The sequence below is a fragment of the Brachyhypopomus gauderio genome, chromosome 9, assembly GCF_052324685.1.
Source record: "Brachyhypopomus gauderio isolate BG-103 chromosome 9, BGAUD_0.2, whole genome shotgun sequence".
Classification (NCBI taxonomy): Eukaryota; Metazoa; Chordata; class Actinopteri; order Gymnotiformes; family Hypopomidae; genus Brachyhypopomus; species Brachyhypopomus gauderio.
The window spans coordinates 20,259,577-20,274,110 of record NC_135219.1 but is presented as its reverse complement, the minus strand read 5'-3'; the positions used below and the strand labels follow the sequence as shown (position 1 = coordinate 20,274,110).

At 43.2% G+C, this 14,534-nt stretch overlaps 2 long non-coding RNA genes across 3 annotated transcripts; both read left to right on the top strand.

Moving 5' to 3' along the window:
• The first annotated feature begins 4,450 nt into the window (after window positions 1–4,450).
• Window positions 4,451–7,614, top strand: LOC143523403 (uncharacterized). Its single transcript, XR_013133330.1, has 5 exons — window positions 4,451–4,539; window positions 4,806–4,840; window positions 4,947–5,111; window positions 5,545–5,710; window positions 5,875–7,614. It is a non-coding gene; the product is annotated as an uncharacterized LOC143523403 (long non-coding RNA).
• A 2,233-nt stretch (window positions 7,615–9,847) lies between these two features.
• Window positions 9,848–14,163, top strand: LOC143522542 (uncharacterized). 2 transcript variants are annotated; one of them, XR_013133046.1, is made up of 4 exons: window positions 9,848–11,019; window positions 11,220–11,473; window positions 11,655–11,828; window positions 12,770–14,163. It is a non-coding gene; the product is annotated as an uncharacterized LOC143522542 (long non-coding RNA). The 2 variants fall into 2 exon arrangements; XR_013133045.1 differs by having other exon boundaries at window positions 9,848–11,473.
• The last annotated feature ends 371 nt before the right edge of the window (window positions 14,164–14,534 follow it).

Below are 14,534 nucleotides of genomic sequence, written 5' to 3'. Positions count from 1 at the left end.
AAGGTCCCGTTTGTGCTGTGTGGCCAAAGCCATGGAAAGAAAGTGGGCCCTCGTGAGTGGCGAGGTAGCCCCTCATTTGTCAGGCCTAAACAGCTATGATGTGAATTGGTCACACAAGGAGACTTTAGGAAATGACGGGCCTGGATAAAACGGTGGTCTGACGGAACAGGGTGTCAGCAGAGGCTGTGGCCGGACCTCTGGCCACACAGATCCACCGCAGTGTGCTGGATTTTTCTTGGGATCACAGCGACCATGGCCCCCGCTGGGCTCCTGCGTCTATATCCAGTCACTAATCTCCCCCGTCCGATGCCCAAAGTGGCGCCCGGCGAGGCGGCCACAGCCGCTGGGGGCAGAGGAGCTCGAGCGTGGAGCAAATCTGACCCAGCTGGTTGTGCCTGGGGGCAGGAGAGGGTGCGGAGTGGAGTTTCCCGAAGAGGTGGGGCACGAGGCGGAGGCGTACGCGGACTCTGCTCCTCCCCTGCAGTTGTGGGTCCTTCCTTCTGGGGGATCTGACCCAGAGGAATCAAAAGCCTCATCGTGCAGCACAGAGAAAAACAGGAACTGCATGCTCCATGCATGAAGGCAGCAGAGAGAGAAGCACCCAGGGCAGCTTCCCGTCATCCACAGAAGCATCCTGAATGCAGCATGCACACTTCGCAGCATGCCACCCTCCGTGCAAAACTGCACTGTATGTTATAGTATCCCAATGATAAGCTGAACTAGTTATGATAAGCTCTGTGCTAACATAGACCCAATGATTTCCCATCGTGTTAATGGTATACTCATTTGAAATGCAAACAATGGGCTTTAAAATACTTCACAAAGTGTGCAGACGACTTTGGGGGAACAAACGGATACAACACAGAGCTACGTTGACACGTGTTGATTCAGACTGCAATGTTCTAGCTGCATGGTGACTAGCTTCACAAACTACCTCACCGCGCCATAATGTGACGAGAACCACACTGTATCTATTTCATTTATAGAAATCAAATATGAGTTTGGGATGCAGTTTCTGGAGATGTTGGATGACACACTGGAATAAAAGAACGGTGAATTGTAACCTTTGTTAAGAAACAAAAGCTAAAGTACACACACCCAAAGTCAAAGAGTAATTGTCTGTGGTCTCTCCAAGCTGTAGTCATCCGAGTTCCTGCAGGCAGACCTCCCGGGAGTCCCCAAACAGATGTGAATTACTGAGTGATTTAGGCTGCTGTTGTTTTACCTCGGGGGGGTCAGTGTAATTGTTGATATTGGACTCTGCTCTTGTCCCGGCGAAATATTAAATCTTCTCATTTGATTTGAACCGTAATTATGTCGTAAAAGTAAACTGGCTGTGAAACGGCGAGCCCCGCCAGTCGAATTTGCTTTCATCAAGCACGGACGGGCTTAATTACGGAGCGCGTCGCCGCGCGTCTTTTACCGCGCCGCCACGCACGCACGCTTCGCTGTCGGAGAGGGCGCGTGCGTATTATCCGCTAATCGCAGGCCGATTGTGCCGCTTGCCACGACCACCGACGAGATCTGACAGTGGAGTGTACACAGAGCATCTCCAGCATTTCTAGTTAGTTACAGGTTTAGTCTACCTGAAAATTTAACGAGCCGGTATTCAGCCATGAATGAAAGGCGCATGCTGCACGCTGTATACTGTTAACATAAATCAAGATTACAATTTATTAATAGGCCTAAGAATCAACGTTTTCTTTTTACTTGGATTTCAGAGTATTGGTGTGTTCCAGTCTACACTCTACCACTCTAAATATACGGTATAAAAACACTATTATTCAGCCAAATGTCGACAGACATAATATTTTGACTATTTATTTATTACTAATTGTAATAGTATGTAAACAAACACTGATAATCAGCCAAAAGATATACAGACAGGTAGACACATAGATATGCATAGGCAGACAGACCAATAAAAACGATAAACAGACATAGGCCTATAGACAGAAAGACAGATAGATGAAGCGCAGGTTACTGCTGTGAAACATTTCATAAAACTGAAAGATATGTTCCTAGTGCGAGACCTCTATCTGCTGTGTGAGGGAGCCTGAGCCATAGCCTTATTAGCAGATAATTAGCTCCATGTCTTCCACTGACTCTCAGATCTGTCTGTTTATGGCAGGAGGCATCTCAAGAAGTGGTTTCTCAATGCTGGGCTTGCTGGAGTGCTAAGTGAAGACAGAGCTTTTCTCTCAACTGCTCCATCAAGACAGCCTAAGTGCTTGGCAGCGATTTATACAGAACAGCTCAGCATGACTCTGGACTGTAGGGAAAAAGAGAAAAAAAAATGTTTATCCTTCAGCGTGGAGCATTCAAAGTCCCTTGAGATAGTTTCACCCTTGTTATGTTACTATCACTTTGAAGTAATGTAAAGATGTCTGAACACAACACAGCACTCCAACTACTGTACTAAAGAGCAAGATGTACATAAAATATGCAAAAACAGTACACCGAGACTGATGACACGGAGGAGGGTTGTAGCCAGTGGGGTCTCTGCCTTTGTAGCGGAGATGGCATGGGCAGGAGCGGCGGTTGCCCCTTGAGTCTCATTCAGGGTGTGGAGAGGAGAGTCCTGAGTTCAGTCTGAGGGTGTCTGGAGCGTCATCGCTAGGCTTAGTGACCGGAGTCTTGTCTAGGCAGGTGGCCACAGACGACCTGTCCCCTGCACTTATTGTCCGCCTGGTAACAGAAGGTCCTCTTTGTCTCTTGGACTGCAAAGACGCTGCCTCATTAAAGTAGACTGCAGGAAGTTAAAGTGAATAGATAAGTGTGTACTGGAGAGCAGGGAGGGTAAAAGGGTGGGGGAGAAGGGGGGGGGGGGGGGTGAGGAGGCACGCCGGTGAGCGAGTGATCCAGCGGAAGGTCTCGTATGTTTGTTGGCCCGTTTGTTTGTTACGGCATTGCTAATGGTTTAGCACCTTTATTGCATTGCTAATGGGTTAACATCTTTAACCATCTTCCAGCAAACTTTTAAAAAGCAAATAATTAAATAGAGCATCTTCATTCACCACTGAATATATGAAGGTCAATAGCAATGATACAATTGAGTCTACAGGATAATAATGTGAAGAAGATACTTTGGGGACTTACATTAGGACATCTAAACAATTACAGGGGTTTGAACTGAATAGTCAAAAATGTAAATAGCATGTGTGTGTGTCGGAATGTGACAATACACCTTCATGGGTTCCTTGTTGCTTTCACAGGTGAACAGTGGGTTAAGCCTTTTTTTGCTTTCTTGGTTTTGAAGTTTACTAATTTTCTTGTTTGAAACGTTTGAAGGACAGAACAGAGACAAGAGACATGAGGCCTTCGGTTCCAACAGCACCATCAACATGGAGGAAGTAGAACCATAGAGACCCAGATTCACACCGTGAATACACCCTGCTCATAGTCCATTCATAGCGCTCTCGGGTCCCAGTGTTCTAGTAAATGCTCAAATGCAGCAAAATATGGACATCGGTATGTATGCTGGTATGTTGGTATGTAGAGTCAGCTTTTGACACTTTGACTAAACAACATGGCTGCATAGTCCGCTGCCTTTCTGAACATAAAGAGCAAACACCTTTCATTTGATTTGTTCAGATCTGCTTGCTAAAATGAGCTTCAGGGGTAACATGCGAGCAGCATTTGAGCAGTCCACTGGTGGCGCAGGCTACAGACTTCCTGTGCTAAATTGGCGATGCATTCGAGCAGCCTTACCATTGACCCTCTTCGAATGTTCTGAATGAGGAAAATCGTCCATTTTGCAGTTCTCTTTTCCTAAAGTCTGATTAATCACCCATGTTTGTTGCTGTATCTTCTGGACTGGGGCAATTTCCTGACACTCGAGGTCTCTTTCCTGACACTCATTAGCCCTGTATTATGTAGCTTGATATTTTTCCCCTCAGTAAAGCCTTCATCTGTGGCTCTGGTGTTTGGTTGTGGACCACCAGCTGGTGCCACTTATCTTCCCCCAGTTCACATGTCCTGCATCCCTGGGACTCTGCGTCATTAGCCTGATTTAACGTGATCATTTGCTCAGGTTGTTTGAATGAACCCATCATAGCGAATTAAAACTTCGCTATCGCGCATGTATAGTTTGCATAAACCCACAACAGTATGCTGCTTGGCATAAAAGTCGCCCATGCTGTTTAGAGCTTGGCAGTCTCCTTGCCCTCCAGGTAGCGCTACGCCCAGTGAAGTGTGATCAGTCGGCCGATTTAAATGATTTTCAATGGGTGCACGCAAAGTGGTGGGGGGATAAACACGGGCGCAACCACACGCAATGCACACACAACACCAACCAAACACAGGCACCGAAAATTTGCATGGTGCTCAGTAATACATTAGTGAACATCACTTGGCAATCTGTTCATACCAGCTTAATTGGATTTTAATACCGCCTCTGATCTTGTTTTCTAATTAATGGCGGTGGCTGGCAACGAAGCGGAACTGTGCGCTGAACTACACCTTTGATCCTGGCCATATGGAGCTCCTCCAAGCGTGCCTAGGCTGGAGAAATCAGTCACCTCGGTGCGGGGTGCAAAGGTATGGGGGCGAGACAGGGGAAGTGTGGCACAAACCGCAGCTCCCCGTGGCATCCCTATTGATTAATTTCCCTCACGATCGGTTGTGATCACAGATAAATAAAACATGAGGCAGTGAACTGATGCAAATAAGCCCTCGCACGCTTTAGGGAAATGTCAATTGCTTTTCTAATCTGTTTATTTCTCCCCTCATGGTCTCTCCACTCCCGTTTTTTGATGAACGCCTGCTAAAAATGTATTGCTCTTCCTCTGGCGTGGCTCGTGAAGTAAGAAGCACATTTCTACATCTTGCTCTGCATTTGGTAATTGAATGTTATTTGATAAAGAATCGAGAAGTAGGAATAATAAATTGTAATGCGTGGTCCATATGTGTTCGTGTGGGTTATTTAGTGTTTGTTCAATCTCTAGGACATCCATTCTGATTGAAGGGGAGGTTCGGCGCGTCTTTTGATATTGTGGTACAGAATGGCCTTCCGTTGAAAGAACTGCTGTAGTGCATCTGCGTGACCTTATACTTGTCATGTATGGCTATACATTAAAGATCTCTATTGAAATGGTGTTTGTCCTTCACAGGTAATTATTTTAAATAATGTGTGTTATCTTTAAAGAGGAGGCTCTTTGACTAATATCCATATGCACTTTCACACACTGCTTCAAAGTAATGACTCTGTTTCCCATAGTTATGTGGGCTTGCTAATGACTGAAATCAATTTAGTCTAAAGTGAAAAGTCAAGTGAAGATGTTCAGAAAAGGTGCCTGTCTAATTCAAAGGTTCAAGTGCACATCAAAGAGTCTGTTTTGAACTCAAGTGTGGCATTGAATATCCATATACTTGAGTGCCTTCACATTTGCCTTTGTACATGAGTGCACATGTTTTTTCTAAATATTGTTAAAGGTATGATTCTTACTAAAACTGTGCAATGTTGTCAATCTTTAAGAAAGTTTTATGTTCTTAAGAAGCATGCCGCCGAACATCAATGTCACAATGTTTTGCTTTAATCTACAGCACATCTTATTGAATGTAATTCTTGAAGTCACCAAGAGGCATGAGGAGGTCTTTGATCTTCACCTAGCCATTTGATGATGGCCACTGGCAGACATCGACAAATCAACTGTCAGAAACTTGCAGCAGTCACTCAATCCAATGGCTTGTGGCAACACAGAAGTTTCAGGTTAGACCGGCGGACCTTTAAATCTATGACTTAATTTCAAAATGTGTCAGTCAAGTTACAGAAAAATGAAGCCACAGCAAGGTGTGTGTTTAAAAAAAAAAGACTTAGCATAGGTCATATCTCATTATGATTCATCTTTCACTTTCTATTTTCTTGTGTTACAGTTGTGCGTGCATGTTCAAAGTGGGCAGGAAGAAGGAGAGAGATAAGGTCACCTCCCACCTACATGAGACGTTCACAGATCATGTACTCAACAACCACCTGTCTTCAAGTTAATGTTTCACGCATGTGTTTTTTTTTACAATTAACCAAAACTAGAAAAAGTGCATTTCTGGTTTCCTCAGTAATCCCTGCATATTTAATATACGTCCCCACCGGTACTGAGGCAAACAATCAGAGAATTAATTGGCCATCTTGTCATTGGAGAGTTTGCAAAAGGTAAAATAAATTTGACATGATAACACTTCAAAGGGAAAAGACAAGTTGTAATACTGGTTCATCCTGGAGGATCTTAGCGATAACCACACCTTTCTTGAGTGACTATTTTCTTCTGATGTGTGTAGCCCTCACGCCCTAAGCCAGGTCTCAGTTGGTACCTACTCCCCCCAGGTAGGACTACCTTTCTGTTCAGGTGATTCTTTATATGGCCAGTTAGAACATCAGAGCATGCCATTAATAGTAAAATAATAATAATAATTTAACTTCTCCCATACTGGGAGATCAATGTAACACAATAATACATAACCACTTACCACATATAAACCAAACACCCATCTCGGGTATCATAGCTCTGGTCTCCAACGATAACTAATCGATATAAGGTGGTTAACTACATAGTTGAGGGACAACCAGTAACAAATGAATATAAAGTGCCAAATGCCTTCTGATTCCCAGCACACTGGTCTTACTGGTTCCATTAAACCAAGCCCCTCAATCCATTAAGTTACAGTATCAATAGTGCAGACAATGAGTAGTTATAGTCATTTTTTGATGAGAAGTGTTAGTACCATCCTATTTAATGCACCTCTTTAGCTTACGTTCTCTATGTCTGATTTCTACCTTACGGGCAGCCATAATTACTCTTCCAAAGTGATAAGGCACTTAGCATGGACCTATGTGCTTATCACCTCTTAGCTCTACCTGCCACAAACCCACAGAGAAAGACCATCACATTATCAGAAACAACAGTCACTGTGGAGACGGCATGACAGTCAGAGTTAAATTAATAAGGAAGTCTCCTAGGTGATTCCTCCGATTGTGACGCTAACTCACTCACTCTGCAACCACAAGGAAAATGTGCTTTAAATTAGGCTTGGGCAAAACAGAATGGGAATCCCCACAGCTGCTGTAGAGGGCTCAGGGCTAGGAATACTCAAACCTATCTGATCAGATGTCTAATGTCTTTTCTTTGTGCATCCTGGAAGAGGTGATGCTATCACACACTGTGATATTTCTGACAAAAATAATGAGATCATGTTTGGGAGATGTTATCACCCAAGCATAAAATGAATGTTCTTCTGTATCTGTCGTAGGTGTGTGCTGAGTCGGACTACACAGGTGACGGGCCATTGAACCCCAGCGTGGGGGTGTCAGAGGTGACACATGAACAGGAGGGGACACTCATGTTTCTTCAGACTGCTATGATTGCATTATCCCAAACATTTGCCAATTTTCCTCATAAAGAAGGAAGATTTTGCACATTTTGGAACATCTTGAAAACACTGAGACACTGAGTTCCCTTGAGAATTAAATTAATCAAATTGTTTTTTTGCATCTTATATTGAAAATATGAGAGAAATTGAATGATAATCAGTGACTTATTAACGTTTTAAATGATTAAAATAAATATAAATCCTTAAATAATTGCTTCTATTATTCATATGTTGCAATTATGTTTCGCAATATAGCCAGTATAGCACAGTATTTTCTTATAGAAATGGATGTAGCAGAATGTTTATATAAAGGGATATGAAACTATTCTTCCATATAAAGTCTTTATATTTTCAGTAGGCTTTATGTTAGGGGATTAATACGGCTCGATTCTGCATTTAGTGAATTAATTCTGAGGTATGGTTTTAGCCATTCCCTCAGTCTTTGCATAAAAATTTAAATTTAGAATTCTTTGGTGACCTGTTTGTTCAAAGAACATAGTTCCACAACACAAGAATTCTACCACCACACTGCAAAGTTTGGGTTCAGTTATTTTCTGCACAATTTTGACTCTTTTTGTGCCAAACTCACCTGTTTTTTGCTGCCAGAAAGTTGTTTTAGTCTTATCTGAGCACAGAACATGGTTTTAATCAAAGTTCCAGTGATGTTTAGCACACCCCAGGTGCTTGTGCTTGGGTTTTGACAACAGCAGAGGATTTCTTCTGGGAAGCCTTCCAAATAGTTTGCTGGCATGGAGGTATCTAATTGTAGTTTTGGAGTCTTAGAGACTCTACTATGCAATCTACTCCTGCCGTCGTCCAATTGTGAGTTTTGGAGAACCCAATTCCTCAGTGGACATAAAGGTTAAAACACATTTGTATCCTCTTCCAGACAGGTTCATAAAGCTCTAGCTGTTACTTTTTAAATATTGCCCTAATATAGAGATGGATATTTCCATCTGTAAATTTATTGTCATAGCCCTTTCTCTTTTTATTATAGACAACAACATTTTTAATGTTAGTTTTGTGATCTTCCCCATGTGGATGGATTACTAAGGCGTCTGGCCACTTGTCAACTCATTTTTATACCCCAGTGAAACTGAAAGTCATAGATGCCTTTTTTCAGATGTGTTAAAAAAAAACATTACAACCAATTCAAATCATTCGTCAGAATTCTTAAGCATGCCTGTAATTATGACTCATGTATTACTAGAAATTGTCAATATGGACAGTTTGTTATTTATATAACTTTACACCACTGAAAGGTTAGATTTTTCTGATACGTCAATGTAAGAACTAGCTGATAAGAAACAAATGGCTCATCACCTGTTTTTGTTTTTTTCTTTAGCAAGCCTAACAATAATTCTCGAAGGCCTTGTACATTGTCGAACTGGTTTCCAGTTTAAACTCAAAAGTTTACTCGAAGTCAATCATTTTGCTTATCTTGTATATTAATTACAGCATCTGTGTCTTTCCAGTTTGAAGCCGCATTCTCCTTTCACAAGTCACGGGCTTGCTGTCTTGGTTAGAAATAATATTCCCTCAGCTCTCTATCTATATCTCCAGTCCTGCATCCCTGTCCAAGCTGCCGTGTGCGCAGTGTGAAAGCCCTGACTCTGTCTGTGGGAGTGCTGCACTGAGTCAGATGTCAATTTGCTTTTTCCTCAGTTTAGACAAGATTAACTTGTCAAACAACTGGTCCACTGCCAGACTGCTCTTTCTGAGCGGATCTGGGGCTCTGATCCTTTCTTGGACTTGATAGTTGAGGCTTAACGGAATGCAGGGGCTAGGAAAGGCAGAAAAGAGGCGTCGTGGATTTAGGATCACTTTACCTGGATTCGGCCGCGTGGGACGGTACGATTAGCCGGGCCGCACCCACCTCCCCCCAGCTCGCGCTGAGAAGTGTATTTCTCTGTACGCCCCCGACCTGCCCACACAACGCTCAGGTACACTTTGAGCCCAGAGGCAACAAAGCACACAACAAGGTGAAGTAAAGAAACAAGACCGTGATCTCTGTAGCATGTCTGCTTGATTGGGTTCAACCGTTGCACAGGAAACGCGGGCCTGGTGTCTGCGAGTCGATGTGACACTTTCGCATGGGCGCTGTGAACAGGAGACCTAGCACCCTTACACAGTACCTGCTTCCATTCTCTGCTCGACTCTAATCGGTAATTATTTTTGGGGGTTAATGCCTTTATTCAGACTGTCAGTGTGTCGTGAGGAGTAGAGGATTAGGAGCCTCAGGGGGGGGGAGGGTGAGAATCTGCACGAGATGAGACCCTGGCAGAGGGAGAACAGCTCATTTTTACACAGGCAGAGATGGAGGACAGCTCATCTTTGATCCGGCGGGGTCTTCGCAGGCCAGAGGGGTGACAGCTGCACTTTCTTTAGCCTGCATTTGAATTTGAATTCTATCTTATGATGCAGCTATGCGCCGACTTGGCAGGGCAGTGGGGTAATCTGCTCCGCACAAACGCTGTGGCTTTCTTCCTGTGTGCCCTCACAGAGATTTGAGTAATTAAAGTTAAATGGAATGCATTAAAAAAAAAAACTCACTTGTACCGGGGCTGTCTTGCTTGTGCCAAGTGTGAATAGTCATTGCTGTCCTTGGTGTGCCTCTAATCCCCTTAACTATTTCTGCCCCTGTGACTTTGGCTGGCCCCTGTGCTGGAAGCTCAACTCAGTTCACAAGCCATCCTTGCAAGCTGAAAAGTGTGACTTCTAAACTCTTGACAGTTAATTGGAATAAACATCTGTGTTGGGTGTCAGCCTTCTGAACCGTCTTCACCGGTGTTCCATACAACCTGCATCACGCCGCATCACAAATTAGCACATATAGGGCAGGAATGCAGTCAACTCCCATGCCAACATCCCATCAAAAGGTCATCATTTTCCATGTACTGGTAGTTTTGTTTCAGATCTCTATTAAACCTATATAATCAATAAGTTAATCCGTATATTACAAGTAGAATACCATAGCTTCAGTTTTTTTTTTTGCTTTAAATGCAGAAAACAGGTTTAAGGCTTGGGAGGTCAGATTTGACTGGTCACTGTTTGTACAGATACTAATAAACATGATCCAAACTGAAATACACTATTCTACCTGAAACTGACCTGACAGGGCGATACACAACACATTCAAAGCAGAAGATTTTAAGAGTGCTTTACGGAATGTAAATAAGTTTGTAATATACACGCACACACAAGTGAAATCAATATACACTAACATAGAAAATACAAAACAATGAAAGACGGCAGCTTGTTTGCATATGAATTCACACTCACAAGGACTGCAGTGCTTGATGGGTTTTTGTCTTTGCTACCTAACTAAGGGACAAATACACAACAAAGATCAAGCAGTGAAACATTAAATCTAATTGACCTTTGCATTACATAGGTCATCCAATCTATGTGTTTTATAGCAGGATATTCTGAGTTCAGTAATGGCTACCCAATCTCAAAAGAATTTGAAAGGAATTACAAAGAGAAGAGCATTTTCTTGAAATTCACAGGAATTAACAAATACAGCAATGAAATATAGCAACTATCACTGAAGAGTTATAAGCATGTTCATCAAAGATGACTAATGGGATTTTCTATGAATTTGCGGATATGAAATCTTGATGCAACACGCAGAAGGTGACGAAATGAAAACTAAGTGTGAGGATTTAAAACGATGCTTAAATTAAACATTTCAAAAGAACTACAACTTACATTTGTCTAAGCAAACAAAACTTTTAACGGGCAGAGAGAGGAACAAACTACGGCAGTGAAATTCTGACATATCTGCCATTAAAATACCGCTGTCAAAAATCTCCACTGTAACACCTGTCAACCGTGACGTGTTCTTTTGTTTCCAGACGGTTCGAATGAAGATGGAGACAAAAGATACAAAACCACCTTTGTAACGGTCTTTGGCTGGATGCTTGCACCTCTTGGTAAAGGGGAAGACAGCTAGGTCCAAGTGTACACTGCCTTCCAGCTCAGGCGCCATGACAGCTATGAGACTCCACATCAAAGTTGGAGTGGAAAAACACTCCCTGGCCGACCTGTTACAACACACACCTGAGAAACAAGCACATTGATTACTCCTTAATCTACAACGCTAGCCAAGGTAACCCAGTGACACGACTATGAAATAATTATAACCTACAAATCTCAGTGGGCATTACTACTGTATGTATATTTTCATTGAATTATGTGAAGACCTCCAAGGGGTGGACAAAAATCCACTTTAATAGATACCTGTCAAGTGTAATTAAGTGTGTTTTTCCTATCTACTGGTTTTCCCATAGCCTGCAGTGAGACGTTGCTCTTAGCTGTGTCTGTCTCTGCGCCTTTGCCACCCAAAGCTTAGAGACGGTTTTAATTGCAACACGACGACCACAAGAAAAGCCCAGAATCCCCATAAAAGCAAAGCAAAGCTAACTGCAGTGCCGCTCAGGGGAGCGAGCCACACATAATTACAGGTAAACGACCTCGCTCTCTCAGACTGCTCCTCGGGGTGGGAGGGATGGACATATTTCAGGGTTCCAGAATGTTTCAGATCTTATCACACCTTTGGGGAGCTGAATGAACCACAGCTGAATGGGAGGGGGGGGGGTGGTGGGGAGGGGTCGGGGGTGAGTTGGAGTAGGAGTGCAACTGCTCCTCCCGGTTTAGGAGAAGAAGGGGTGTCGTTCAAAACCCTGGAAACCGGAGAAGGCTTTTTGCTCTAGTTCATATCGCACTCACATGAAAAGGCAAGCGGCCGCCTTTGAAACCGAACCGTTATTTTACTGCATATTGCATTTCCATTTCGGGACATATTTCCTGACGCATACATATATATTCTTACGTGGTTTGTGTGAATTGCGACAAACTTGTCCGGTTAGTCTCTACAGCCTGTTACTTCACTTTAGTACAGTGTACTGCCGTCTTAGGAAACAGTGCCTCATGGTCAGCTTTTGTGTTTAGCTTCTCTCTCTGTCTATAAATGAAGGATTTCTCCATTAGTTGACAGACACACACAAACTCCAGCAGCATTTGTTTGTCGTAGGGATTTTTGCACTGTGTTTTGAATGCACTTTACAAGTGCATAAAGCCTCCATCTAAAGTCAATAACAAAGCTCTCACGATCGCCAAGAGAAATGGCATATCACAAGGTTGTTTGCCGCTACGTTACGTAAGGTCTTGTTTCTGTTTACTCTGTCTGCATCAGTAGCCCGGACACCACTGCCGTTTAGCTTCCTTCACTTTTTTATTTTGCTTCTCTTTTTTCCTTCCAAGCGATTCAGCAAGCCTGCTCTTAGGGCCATTACTGTAGAAAGTTCTAGATAGGAGTGGACACAGGACACAGGACCCAGGACCTGCCTTTAGTAAAATATCGACCTTATTTTAGACTGCTTTTGTTTCTTTGCATCTTTCACAGAGCACTTAAAGCAAGCACACACCAGGATCGAAAGGCACGGGCGAAAAGGTTCCCTCAGCTTCTTGTCAAAACGCCGTCCCCATTGCACCTTTCACACAAGTCCATTAAACGGCAGACGCGAAGGACATTCTGGACGTCTTTATGCCTGGTGGGACATGTCAGAGGTCACCCTGCCAGGACGAGGGGCATCCCTGGACTGAGGCTTGAGTCATGAGCTTCATTTGAAGGACGGACAAAGCTGGATAATCCAGAGTCACCCTTCCCAGCGGAGGTCCAAGGTAGTGAGCAGCACAGTCCAGGAACACGCTGCCCCCTGCGTGTGCCCAGTGTGGTCTCACCACTGCATTCACATCCTCCATAATAACTGGCTACGTGGGGATCCCACCAGAAAGAGATTTTCTGGTATGCGAAGCAGCCAAGTTCCTCTAGAGACAGAGACTCCACCAGGAAAGAGAGAATCAAAAGTTCAATTATGAGGAGAACAAAACAGTGGAGTCTTGCTGTTTTAATGATAATTTCAGGAACTTTTCAAAAGGAAGCTCACACAATCACATAACAGGCAAGGGACCGGGACCAAGGAGGAAAGGCAGGATGATTTAATTACCCCCTATGAGTAATATATTTACTTTTATGTGCCCTGTTTAAATAGAGATCTTTTTTCTAGTTAAAAAATAATGTATTCTTTTCCAGTTATTCCTATTTATTTAACCATTGCCTGAAATACGATTAAATGATTTCAGCAAAAAGGATTTTCCAAAGCCATTAAGTGCAAAAGAGAGTGCTTGCAGTGTTCATTGCCTGTCCACAGGTGAAGTTCAGAAGTTAAGCTAGTACATCAAGAGGAATATTATGTTTCACCTTGTCTCCTAGCAGTGGGTTCAACAAAAGAAGGTGTGTCCATACCAGAGGATACTTTGATAGTTTTATGTAGTGAATGTATGACTTTTGATACCTGCTGATACAGAACATAACACTGTGGGTGCCGAATTGTTCATGTTATCTCTGATCCTATGAGAATACACGTTTAGCGTGTGACAAACGTGACTGTAAACAGACAAATATTGATCTCATTCGTCCGAGCGAGATACTTCTCCACTGAACTATAAGAGCCTTTCCGCCATTAATGGTTAGTAGTGACCGGTCTCTCACCAAACCCTCCCTTAATTTATTGTCTGATTGTTTAAGTGATAGATGACCATGATGGATGCTCTCGGCTTAATGCTCTTGTGTAATTATTGTTAGTGGTTATCACTGTCATTGCTGATAGCTTATATCACCGTGTCAAACCCTATTTGCAGTGTGATTAATAGCCATAGCTCTGGGAATACATTAGAGCTCCTTCATCTGCAAGAGCGTATGAGAGGGATCCATGCGGCTGACGAGGGACATGGTGTATGCTCACTGGCTGGTTGAAGGCTCGAGATCCATAGGGCTGGTTAGACGGGAGTTCCAATTCCTAAATTAAACGTTTTGACCGAGCTACATAAAGTTCATAATATAAACGATTCTATATTACGAAATAAATCAGGCGAAACATTCGACGTATGTACGCACACCTGATCGATAGGGAAATGCTATTATTGTCTTAAAGGCGACCTCGAGGTCTCGACACGGTTATGTGGACGATATAATCCCACGCCGCATCTCAATGACCTTGCTGTGATACCAAAAGAACGGTTGCTAGTTACAGTATTCAACAACTCCTGCATACAGTATTCCACATCCTCATTGTCTTGACCATTGTTTCAACGACGGTGGTGTGGCG